Source organism: Pongo abelii, chromosome 1 (genome assembly GCF_028885655.2).
Source record: "Pongo abelii isolate AG06213 chromosome 1, NHGRI_mPonAbe1-v2.0_pri, whole genome shotgun sequence".
NCBI lineage: Eukaryota > Metazoa > Chordata > Mammalia > Primates > Hominidae > Pongo > Pongo abelii.
In genome coordinates this window covers 136,516,669-136,528,044 of record NC_071985.2, presented here as the reverse complement: position 1 = coordinate 136,528,044, position 11,376 = coordinate 136,516,669, and the positions used below count along the sequence as shown (strand labels likewise).

Genomic DNA, 11,376 nt, shown 5'->3' with positions numbered 1-11,376 from the left:
CTGCATTTTACACTGTTGATTGTGTCTTTCTTGACATTTGCTACTGCCTGTAGTGATTCTATCCTCTTTGACCACTTACTCCACACCAACCTTCTATCTTGAATCCTTTTTCTCTGCCTCTTTTTTAAAGTTGGCATTCTCTATCCTTAGTCCGCTGCCTGCATTGCTCCTCCTACACAATCCCATTACAACTTTAAAGTGTATTGTTCACTTCCGAATTTTATCACTTGCCTAATTTTTAGCCTGTAATTTGTTCCCATCCTTCCTGTAACCCCAATTCACTCTCTACTTTATTCTCAGTAACTGGCACCATCATTCTATCAGAAACGAGCACTGCAAATCATCCCAGACTCCTCTTCTTTTCTCATTTTCTATATTTAGTGCTTTACCAAGTCTAGAAAACTTTACCTCCTAAGTAATTTATAGATCCATGCTGTCATCCCTACCCTAAATAACATTGTCCTAGTTCAGACTCATCATTTCTCACTTAGGCCACTCCAGAACACAGTGGCTAGTCACACAAATTTTGAAATTAGGTAGACCTTCATTCAAGTCTCAGACTTGCAACTAATTCATAGCTGTGTGATCTGGTAGAGGATAACTAATCTAAATTCACTTCTTCCGACTTGTAATGGTAAATACTAATGGTACTAATAGTAAATAGTAAATACTAATAGTACTTTCCAAATGGGCTGTTATAAACAGTGAAGAAAATCAGGTAGAGAGGCCTGAAGACAGCCTGGCCATAGAGTGGGGCACCATAATGTTAGTTATTATGGATATTCAGTGCTTCCAAACTCACCTCCATGATTCCACTCTCCATAAGACAGTGATCTCTCTAAAATACAAATTCTGCCATCTTTCAATCCTGCCAAGAGGACAGAAAACAAAAATTGGGTATAAGAAATACAGATAGAATTGAGAGGAATCAGAAGCTGATTAGGGTGATACTTGATGGGCATCTTGCTAAAAATGCCTATAGGAAAAGATATAAATTGGATGAATTTGCCTTTGAGAGTAAATTAAATTTATTTTTAAAATATCCTTTATTTCCCTTTATCTCCTCTGGATTGGATCTGTACATTAAAACTCAAGTACTAAATCAGTCACTATCTAAATTTAGCATAAACTATACTTACTGCATAATTGCCAACTCATTTGTTTACTTACAGAACATGCTTAACGGCTTAAAAATAGGAAATTAAAATTAACCAAAATGTTTTGTAAGAGAACATAATATGAAGAAAACTCTAAGTATAGGACATTTTAATTTGCATTCCCATTCTTTCCACACTCATCTCAGCTCAGTATCATTTTCCTCTACTTAAAAAAAAAAAAAAATCTCATTTACAAGGTACCCTACATAGACAATGCAAACGTTTGGATGACAAAAGATACATGGGTTATTAGAGAAGAAAGAACCAAAGAGGTATAAAAGCATGAGTGACTACACATCTACCAAATGCCTGACATCGGGAATGTTCTCCACATGTGTTGTCTCATTTAATCTCAAAATGAAAACCAAATTAAAAAGAAACCCTAAGATTTACGTATGTACCATGTACCATGAGGAACATAGACAGCTGACTCAAACAACACAGGTTTGAACTGTGTGGGCCCACTTACACGCAGACTATCTTCCACTTCTGCCACCTCTGAGACGTCAAGACCAAACCCTCCTCCTCCTCCTCAGTCTATTCAACATGAAGACAATGATATTTATGATGATGATTATTTTTTTTTTGAGACAGAATCTTGCTCTGTCATCCAGGCTGGAGTGCACTGGTGTGATCTCAGCTCACTGCAACCTCTGCCTCCCAGGTTCAAGAGATTCTCCTGCCTCAGCCTCCAGAGTAGCTGGGATTACAGGTGCACACGACCAGGCCCGGCTAATTTTTGTATTTTTGGTAGAGACAGGGTTTCACCATGTTGGCCAGGCTGGTCTCAAACTCCTGAGCTCAAATGATCAGCCTGCCTCAGCCTGCCAAAGTGCTGGGATTACAGGCATGAGCCACTGAGCCTGGCTGATGATGATTGACCTCCACTTCATGAATATTAAATACATTTTCTCTTTCTTATGATTTTCTTAATAACATTTTTTCTCTAGCTTAATTTAAGAATATACTATATGCTTATATATACTACATGCTTATATATACTACATACAACATACAAAATATGTGTTAATTGATGTTTATATTATTGGTAAGGCCTCTGGTCAACAGTAGACTATCAGTAGTTAACTTTTGGGGGTGCCAAAAGCTATATATGAAGTTCTACTGTGCAGGAAGTCAGCAACCCAAGCACCCACCTTGTTCAAAAGTCAACTATAATTCCTGTTTCACAGAAAAGAACCTAAAGACCCAGTGAAGTTAGCTACTTGCCTGAACTCATACAGAAAAAGTATGTATTTGCCAGGGACTTGCTTGTACTTTTATCTGACACCAAAGTCCAAAGTTCAGTTTTATACTATTATATCCTAGATCTCCAAACTATTTAAAGGGTCTATAAAACTAGGTATTTGGCTATTCTTTACACTTCTATTACTGTATGTGAACAAAAAGAAAGTACAGGTTTTGGATACCCACTTATCACGTTGTCACGTGGTTCACATCTGCATGGGAGCTGTGAAATCTAGAAACTTCTCTGGGGAAGAAACCAGTCAGAAAAGGCACAGAAGCACAAAGAATACACATATGTCCCTGTGGGATCATCCTCCGTTCCTCAGCCCTTCCCACTTAATGAATTAAACATCCCCTAGTTTCCTGTAATTTAGGCTTCAGGCTTTTTGGAGAGCAAATTCATATTCTTCTCTATCCGTGCCATAGTAAGAAGGAGTTCTCTATAGCAGCAGAAAACGAGTGATTGGTGAATAATTTTTCTTAATCAGATTCTTTCCGCGACACCGATCTCATTATTTGTTCACCAGACAAGTACCTACCAAATCTATTCACAATTTTTTTTTAATTACACAGATAGTAGTATTGAACTATGCCTTAATTAGGGCAGCCAAGAATGTTTTGTATAATTAACTGGGCTGTGTTTATAATTGTTTCCTTGTGTTAGAATGTTTTCTGCATGTAATTGGGCCAATGCTAATAGTAACACCCACCTTTTATTGTCATAGGAGAGAAACGGCAGGACAGGCAGAAGAAACAAAACCATACCTGAGACAGCAAACAAAAAGCATGGGACACAGGCTCTCTTTCTACTCTCTGTTTTGCCTCAGGATGAACAGTCTCCCTAACCTTTGACCTCATCTACTGCAGCTCTTGACATCTGGGTTCCTTTATCCCCTCAAGTGAAAATTCTTCATTCACTTTTGGAAAATGGAGTGATGCCTTTTCTCAGTGTGATCCATTTTCCAATCTCCTAGGCTCTGCTATATGCCCTGGGAGGCTGATCTGTTTGGAAGACAGCAACATCCTTTGACTTACCATTGAGTTTACCCATTAGGGAACCCTAGCAAGAGATCTGGAAAGAGGAAGGCAGGGAGGGAAGGGGAGAGGAGTGACAGTTGGAAAGGCGAGAGGAAGAAAAGTAATATCTCAGTATTAGTCCCTCGGATCCTTCCAAGCAGTTATCATGGGTAGGCTGTGTCCAGTCTGTAAGCCAAATGTCTTAGCTCCTATAAACAGCCTTCTCCAAATAGCCACCCCTGTCTGTCACTCAGGCAATCACTGTCTCCTCTTATCACCTATCTCCAAGGTTAGTAAGAGGATACTGCCATTATACTTTCCCAAGGTATGGCATGAACTCTTGTAGTTGCACTACACGTTACCAGAGCTTTGTAAATAGTTCCTACTAAACTCTCCTCATGTTATAGTTTGACTGTGACCTCTATTTCTTGCTAGAATTCAAGTTACTAAGGTGGACACAGCCTGAATTTGTAACAGCATGTACTTCTATACATGCACATGCCCTTAAGTTCCAGAAGAGTACAGGAATGATAGGATTCTCAGTTGTAAGGAATTTGGGAATTCTCTCAATGAGTAATTAAGCAACAGTATTCAAGGAACTAGGGTGTCGCTGTGCAGACTTAGAAGCCTTGCTTTTGTGAAGCCCTTAGCCAAACACAATTGTCCAGATCATGCTGCTGAACAAACACAGGAATTTTAAAAATACTAACAGAGTTTTTTTCCTGTAAATTTTGCTAATTGTGGTTTGTGTGTTATTAACATAAGAATCTAAATACTCTGTAAATTCTTACCATGTTCCTTCTGCTTGATATTTCAGATATTGTCTCTTAGAAAGAAAGTTCAAAAAAAAAAGAAATAGGATAGAAATAAGGATAACTAAACTCTATTAAATACACCACGTTTTTTATCTCTCTAGGGTATGGGGCAATTTGCTATGTACCTAGGTTCCTACCTTCAGGCATCCCTTAGCGCAGTGGAGTACACAGATTGTTATAGGGTATAAAAGAGAGAAAATTGTATTTTCCTTCGAGTAGTAAAAGTAGTCTTAATGGCTTGACAGAGGGAAAGGCAAATCTGAAAGGATCCGATCAGGTGTATTAAGAAAAGGATAGGAATTACAGAAAGAATAACAGTGTCAAGGATAAGGAGGCATTAAAAAAAATAAAACAGGGCCAGGCGCGGTGGCTCATGCCTGTAATTCCAGCACTTTGGGAGGCCAAGGCGGGCAGATCACCTGAGATCGGGAGTTCGAGACCAGCCTGACCAACATAGAGAAACCCCGTCTCTACTAAAAATACAAAAAACTTAGCCGGGCATGGTGAAGCATGCCTGTAATCTCAGCTACTCAGGAGGCTGAGGCAGGAGAATTACTTGAACCCAGGAGGCGGAGGTTGCGGTGAGCCAAGATTGCACCATTGCACTCCAGCCTGGGCAACTTGGTCTCAAAAAATAAATAAATAAAAATAAAGAAAGAAATAAATGAAACAATTGGAATGTAAAAGAAATCTGTAATCCCAGCACTTTGAGAGGCTAAGACAGGAGGATCACTTGAGGCCAGAAGTTCAAGTTCTGCCTGGGCAGCACAGCAAGACTCCATTTCTTTAAAAAAAAAAAAAAAAGAAAGAAAGAAATAAAATATATTATTTGTGGTCCTAATATGCTCGTTTCAAAAAAGAGCATATTAGGACCACAAAAACATGAGAAATCTAACTAAACAGACATGTAGGTCCAGACTAAGTTAAAGTCAAAAACAAGTTTTTTGAAAGGACTAGATAAGTTAGTAAAACTCGACAAGGCTGAACAATGGGAAATAAAAGAAAGCAGAAATTGGAAAAAGGGGACAGAAGATAAAATAGGGACAGAAATAAAATTTTTCTATAGGCATTAAAAAGATCAAAAAAATACTATTAAAAACTGTGTCTAATAAATTATGTAATTTATGTGAAATGAACAAGTTAGCTTTTTCACAATGGGTTTGCTGCCAGAACACAGGTGTTGTGAAAACTACCCCTAAAAGCCAAAATGGGAAAGGAAAACACTCATATCAACATTGTCGTCATTGGACACATAGATTCGGGCAAGTCCACCACTTCTGGCCATCTGATCTACAAATGCAGTGGCATCGACAAAAGAACCATTGAAAAATTGGAGAAGGGGCTGCTGAGATGGGAAAGGGCTCCTTCAAGTATGCCTGGGTCTTGGATAAACCGAAAGCTGAGCGTGAACGTGGTATCACCATTGATATCTCCTTGTGGAAATTTGAGATCATCAAGTACTATGTGACTATCATTGATGCCCCAGGACACAGAGACTTCATCAAAAACATGATTACAGGGACATCTCAGGCTGACTGTGCTGTCCTAATTGTTGTTGCTGGTGTTGGTGAATTTGAAGCTGGTATCTCCAAGAATGGGCAGACCCAAGAGCATGCCCCTCTGGCATACACACTGGGTGTGAAACAACTAATTGTTGGTGTTAACAAAATGGATTCCACTGAGCCACCCTACAGCCAGAAGAGATAGGAGGAAATTGTTAAGGAAGTCAGCACTTACATTAAGAAAATTGGCTACAACCCCGACACAATAGCATTTGTGCCAATTTCTGGTTGGAATGGTGACAACATGCTGGAGCCAAGTGCTAACATGCCTTGGTTCAAGGGATGGAAAGTCACCCATAAGGTTGGCAATGCCAGTGGAACCACGCTGCTTGAGGCTCTGGACTGCTTCCTACCACCAACTCGTCCAACTGACAAGCCCTTGCGCCTGCCTCTCCAGGATGTCTACAAAATTGGTGGTATTGGTACTGTTCCTGTTGGCCGAGTGGAGACTGGTATTCTCAAACCTGGTATGGTGGTCACCTTTGCTCCAGTCAACATTACAACAGAAGTAAAATCTGTCAAAATGTACCATGAAGCTTTGAGTGAAGCTCTTCCTGGGGACAATGTGGGCTTCAATGTCAAGAATGTGTCTGTCAAGGATGTTCGTCATGGCAACATTGCTGGTGACAGCAAAAATGACCCACCAGTGGAAGCAGCTGGCTTCACTGCTCAGGTGATTATCCTGAACCATCCAGGCCAAATAAGCTCTGGCTATGCCCCTGTATTGGATTGCCACACGGCTCACATTGCATGCAAGTTTGCTGAGCTGAAGGAAAAGATTGATCACCATTCTGGTAAAAAGCTGGAAGATGGCCCTAAATTCTTGAAATCTGGTGATGCTGCCATTGTTGAGATGGTTCCCGGCAAGCCCATGTGTGTTGAGAGCTTCTCAGACTATCCACCTTTGGGTCGCTTTGCTGTTCATGATATGAGACAGACAGTTGCTGTGGGTGTCATCAAAGCAGTGGACAAGAAGGCTGCTGGAGCTGGCAAGGTCACCAAGTCTGCCCAGAAAGCTCAGAAGGCTAAATGAATATTATCCCTAATACCTGCCACCCCACTCTTAATCAGTGGTGGAAGAACGGTCTCAGAACTGTTTGTTTCAATTGGCCATTTAAGTTTAGTAGTAAAGGACTGGTTAATGATAATAATGCATCATAAAACCTTCAGAAGGAAAGGAGAATGTTTTGTGGACCACTTTGGTTTTCTTTTTTGCGTGTAGCAGTTTTAAGTTATTAGTTTTTAAAATCAGTACTTTTTAATGGAAACAACTTGACCAAAAATTTGTCACAGAATTTTGAGGCCCATTTAAAAAGTTTAATGAGAAAAAAAAAATGAACAAGTTACTTGAAAATATAATTTATAAAAATGATACAAAAATAAGTAGAACACCTGAATTGTCTAATTCTATTAAAGAAATTTATTTTATACTGGAAAAATCTTCCCACAGGGAAATCTCCAAGCCAAGAGAGATTTACTGGGGATATTTCTAGACAGTTAAAGAAGAAATAACACTAACTTTACACAAATTCCTCAATAAATATTTTTTAAAAAGGGTACAGTTTCCAACTTATTTTATAAGTTCCTCATAGCTTTGATAACAAAACTGAACAAGATATGACAAAAAAGGAAACTGACAGGCCAATAGCTCTCATAAAGAAAAATACACAGTCTTAAAATTATCAAAGCAAAACCAGTGATCTAGAAAGATAATATATCATATCCAAGTGGTTTCATTTGAAAAATGAAGTTTGTTTAATACTCAAAAATCAATTAATTTAAATTTCTATAATAAAACAAAAAGGAACAAAATTACATGATAATTTCATTAGATTCAGGAAAAGCATTTGATGAAATGCAACACATATTTATGCTTTAAAAAATAACTTTTAGGAAATAAGAAATGCGAAGGAACTTTCTTACTCTGACAAAATCTATGTCTAAAAAGACTTAAACAAATATTCTACTTAATGGTAAAAGACTGAAAGCAATTACCTTGAGATACTGAATGAGTCAAGGATACAATTGTCTAAATGTCAGTGCAATGAGACATGAAAAAAAATAAGAGCTTAAAGATAAGTAAAAAATCTTTCATTCAGAAGTTACATAATATTGAACACAGAGATTCAAAAATAATCTTCATAAGTAAACTATTAGACATATTAGGTAAAATTAGTAGAGTAAGTATATAAACACTATATTTCTGCATACTAGCTAAAAAAGAAAATAAATTTTAATGGTACTATTAATAATAGTATCAGAAACACAATATTTATAAAAATAAATTCAACTAAATTGTGTGAGACCTCTACACATAAAATTACAAAACATTGTTGAGAGAAATTTTAAAAGCCCAAAATAAATAAAGGGATATACCATGGTCATTGATTAGAAGTTTTAGTGTTGTAGAGATGTTAGTCCTTCCTAGATTGATTCAGTTCAATCCTAATCAAATTTTCAGCATGTTTTTGTGTTTGAATGTAGGAAAATTCAACATATTAATTCTTAAATATATATGAAACTTCAAAGGACTAAGAAAATCAAGACAACTTTGTTTGTTTGTTTTGAGGAAGGGTCTCACTCTGTCGCCAAGGCTGGAGTGCAATGGCGTGATCACGGCTGACTGTAACCCTGACCTCCCATGCTCAGGTGATCCTCTCACCTCAGTCTCCTAGGTGGCCGGGACTACAGAGGCACGCTACTGTGCCTGATTAATTTTTGTATTTTTTGTAGAGACAGGGTTTTACTATGTTGGAGACCACGCTGGTCTCCAACTCTTGGGCTCAAGCAATCTGCCCGCCTCAGTCTACCAAATTGCCAGGTGTGAGCCACAGTACCCAGCCTCAGGACAATTTTGAAGCAAAAAAAGATTTATTATAAAGTTACAATAATTAAGAAAATGTGATGTATAAACACGATAATCAATTAATCCAGTGAAACAGTACTGAGTCCCAAAAGGAGTCACATGTTTGCTGTTCACTGAAAGCTGGCAAAGGTGATACTGCAACCCAGTGAATAAGGAACATTCTTGCCAGGCACGGTGGCTCATGTCTGTAATCACAGCACTTTGGGAGGCCAAAGCAGGTGGATCTCCTGAAGTCAGGTGTTTGAGACCAGCCTGGCCAACATGGAGAAACCCTGTCCCTACTAAAAATAAAAAAATTAGCTGGGCATGGTGGTGCTGCCTGTAATCCCAGCTACTCAGCCGGCTGAGGCAGGAGAATCACTTGAACCCAGAAGGCAGAGGTTGCAGTGAGCCGAGATCATGCCACTGCACTCCAGCCTGGGCGACAGAGTGAGACTCCATCTCAAAAAAAAAAAAAAATACTCTTTATAATAAGTTGTGGTAGGTCATATGGGATTGGGTATTTATATAAAAATGTTTGTCTTTCTTAACCCCATGGTTATACTAACACAAAAGTCAATAGCAGATGATCGCAGACACAAATGGAAGGCTAAAATACAAACACTTCTGGAAAATAATATAAGATAATATTTTATGATGTTGAGGTAGGCAAAAGTTTCTTAAACAGAACATAAAAAGTGCTACTCAGAAAGGAAAAGACTGATACATTACATTTAAGTTTAGAACATCCATTTATTAACTAGAAGAGAAGAAAAATGTAAGTCATAGAATGGCAGAAGGTATTTCCAAAGCATATATCCAACAAATAGCTCATACCTGGAATATATTTTTTGAAAACTGCTACTTGTCAATAAAGCAAATACAGACAAACCAATATAAAAATAAGCAAAACATTTCAAAAATGATATGCAAATAACAGTAAGTATATGACAAGATACTCCACTTTGACAGTTATCAAGGAAATGAAAATTAAAACCACTGTGAAGTACCTCTATAGTCTCACCAGAATAACTAAAATAAAAGGGACCGATTTATCAAGGATTTGGAGGAACTGGCACTCCCATAAACTGCTGGTGGGTGTGCTAATTGACAGAACCACTTGGAAACAGGTACCGTCAACTAAAGTCAATCACATATATAGCTTGCAATTCAGTAATTCTAGTTTTAGGGATTTACTCCTGAAAAATAGATGCATATGTGCAGAATAGATATATAACAGTGTTCCTAGCAGCAACATTCATAATAGTCAAAACTTGCAAACAATTCAGAGTATTCATTGGCAGTAGAATCGATAAATAAATTGTGGTATTGGCCGGGCATGGTGGCTCACGCTTGTAATCTCAGCACTTTGGGTAACCTAGACGGGCGGATCACCTGAGGTCAAGAGTTCAGGACCAGCGCGGCCAACACCGTGAAACTCCATCTCTACCAAAAATACAAAAAATTAGCGGAGCATGGTGGAGCATGCCTGTAATCCTAGCTACTCAGGAGGCTGAAGTAGGAGAATCACGTGAACCTGGAAGGTGGAGGTTGCAGTGAGCCAAGATCATGCCACTGCACTCCAGCCTGGGCAACCAAGCTAGACTCTGTCTCAAAAAAAATGTGGTATAATCGTATAATCATGTACTAGAAAGCAATGAAAATATATGTATTGCCTCAAGTTTTCCTTGAGTGACTGAATTTGATTTAGGTTCTTGTCTCCTCCTATGTATATCACCCTGTGTATGCTACCATAGTAGAACCTGTTAGGTTAGACACTTTAGTATGTCACTGGTCCACCAGCTATATTCTAGGATAAGCTGCAAACAATTTTTTTTGTGGTCAAAAGCTTTATCTTATATGAATTTGTATTTATAGAGTCAAACTTAGCCAGTGCTCAATGAATTATTATTGAATAAATGAGTAACCAGATAAATTTTTTAAAAAAGAAATATTGCCTCATGCACTAACATGATTAATTTTAATTATAATATTATGTTTTACAAACATAAGATTGAGCAAAGAAGTCAGAAACCAAAAAGAGCATTGTATTATTTAATTATATAAAGTTCACAAAACCAGCAAAACTAATCTATGTTGATGAAAGTCAGTACAGTAGTTTTTTTGGAGCAGTGATTGGGAAAGTGTGTAGGGAGTTTTTCTGTTGTGATGGTCATAGATTATTTCACGATCTAGATCGTTTTAAATAAATGTGTTCATATTGTGACAATTCACTAAGCTGATGATTTATTCAGTTTACTGTGTGCAAATATTTTTGAATAGATGAGTAATTAATTTATCTATTAAATAGAATAGATAAATAAATTAATCAATTAATATGTAAATAAAGAATTGCCTCAGCCAAAAAAGAGCCATTTGTAAATACTATGATAAAATCAAGAGATGAGTGAATTTCAAGAATGAGTGAATGGTTAACAGTGCCAATTGCTGAAAAGTTAAAAGGGAGTCTTTTTAAGAGCACTGTCTATGATAATGAGGAGGATACTGCCTCTCTCTGGATATGCATCAGTTTTGAGGGGTTCCAGATTTAGGATGAGATGGTCTCACTCTCACACTACTGATTGCTGGTCTAAAGGGGGTGACAGTGTTTATGATAAAGAGGTTTCTTCGTACTGTTAAGTGTTTGGGGTTTGGATTTGGGGCAGGGGGCTTCTCTTTGTTTTTTGTGGAGTTTTTAAATGAAATTAACCAATAAAATTAACCCAATAGTTCAT

The 11,376-nt window shown here is 37.8% G+C and overlaps 1 pseudogene; it reads left to right on the top strand.

Annotated features, from left to right (window-relative positions):
* The first annotated feature begins 5,405 nt into the window (after positions 1-5,405).
* LOC100435813 (elongation factor 1-alpha 1-like) lies at positions 5,406-6,849 on the top strand (annotated as a pseudogene).
* The last annotated feature ends 4,527 nt before the right edge of the window (positions 6,850-11,376 follow it).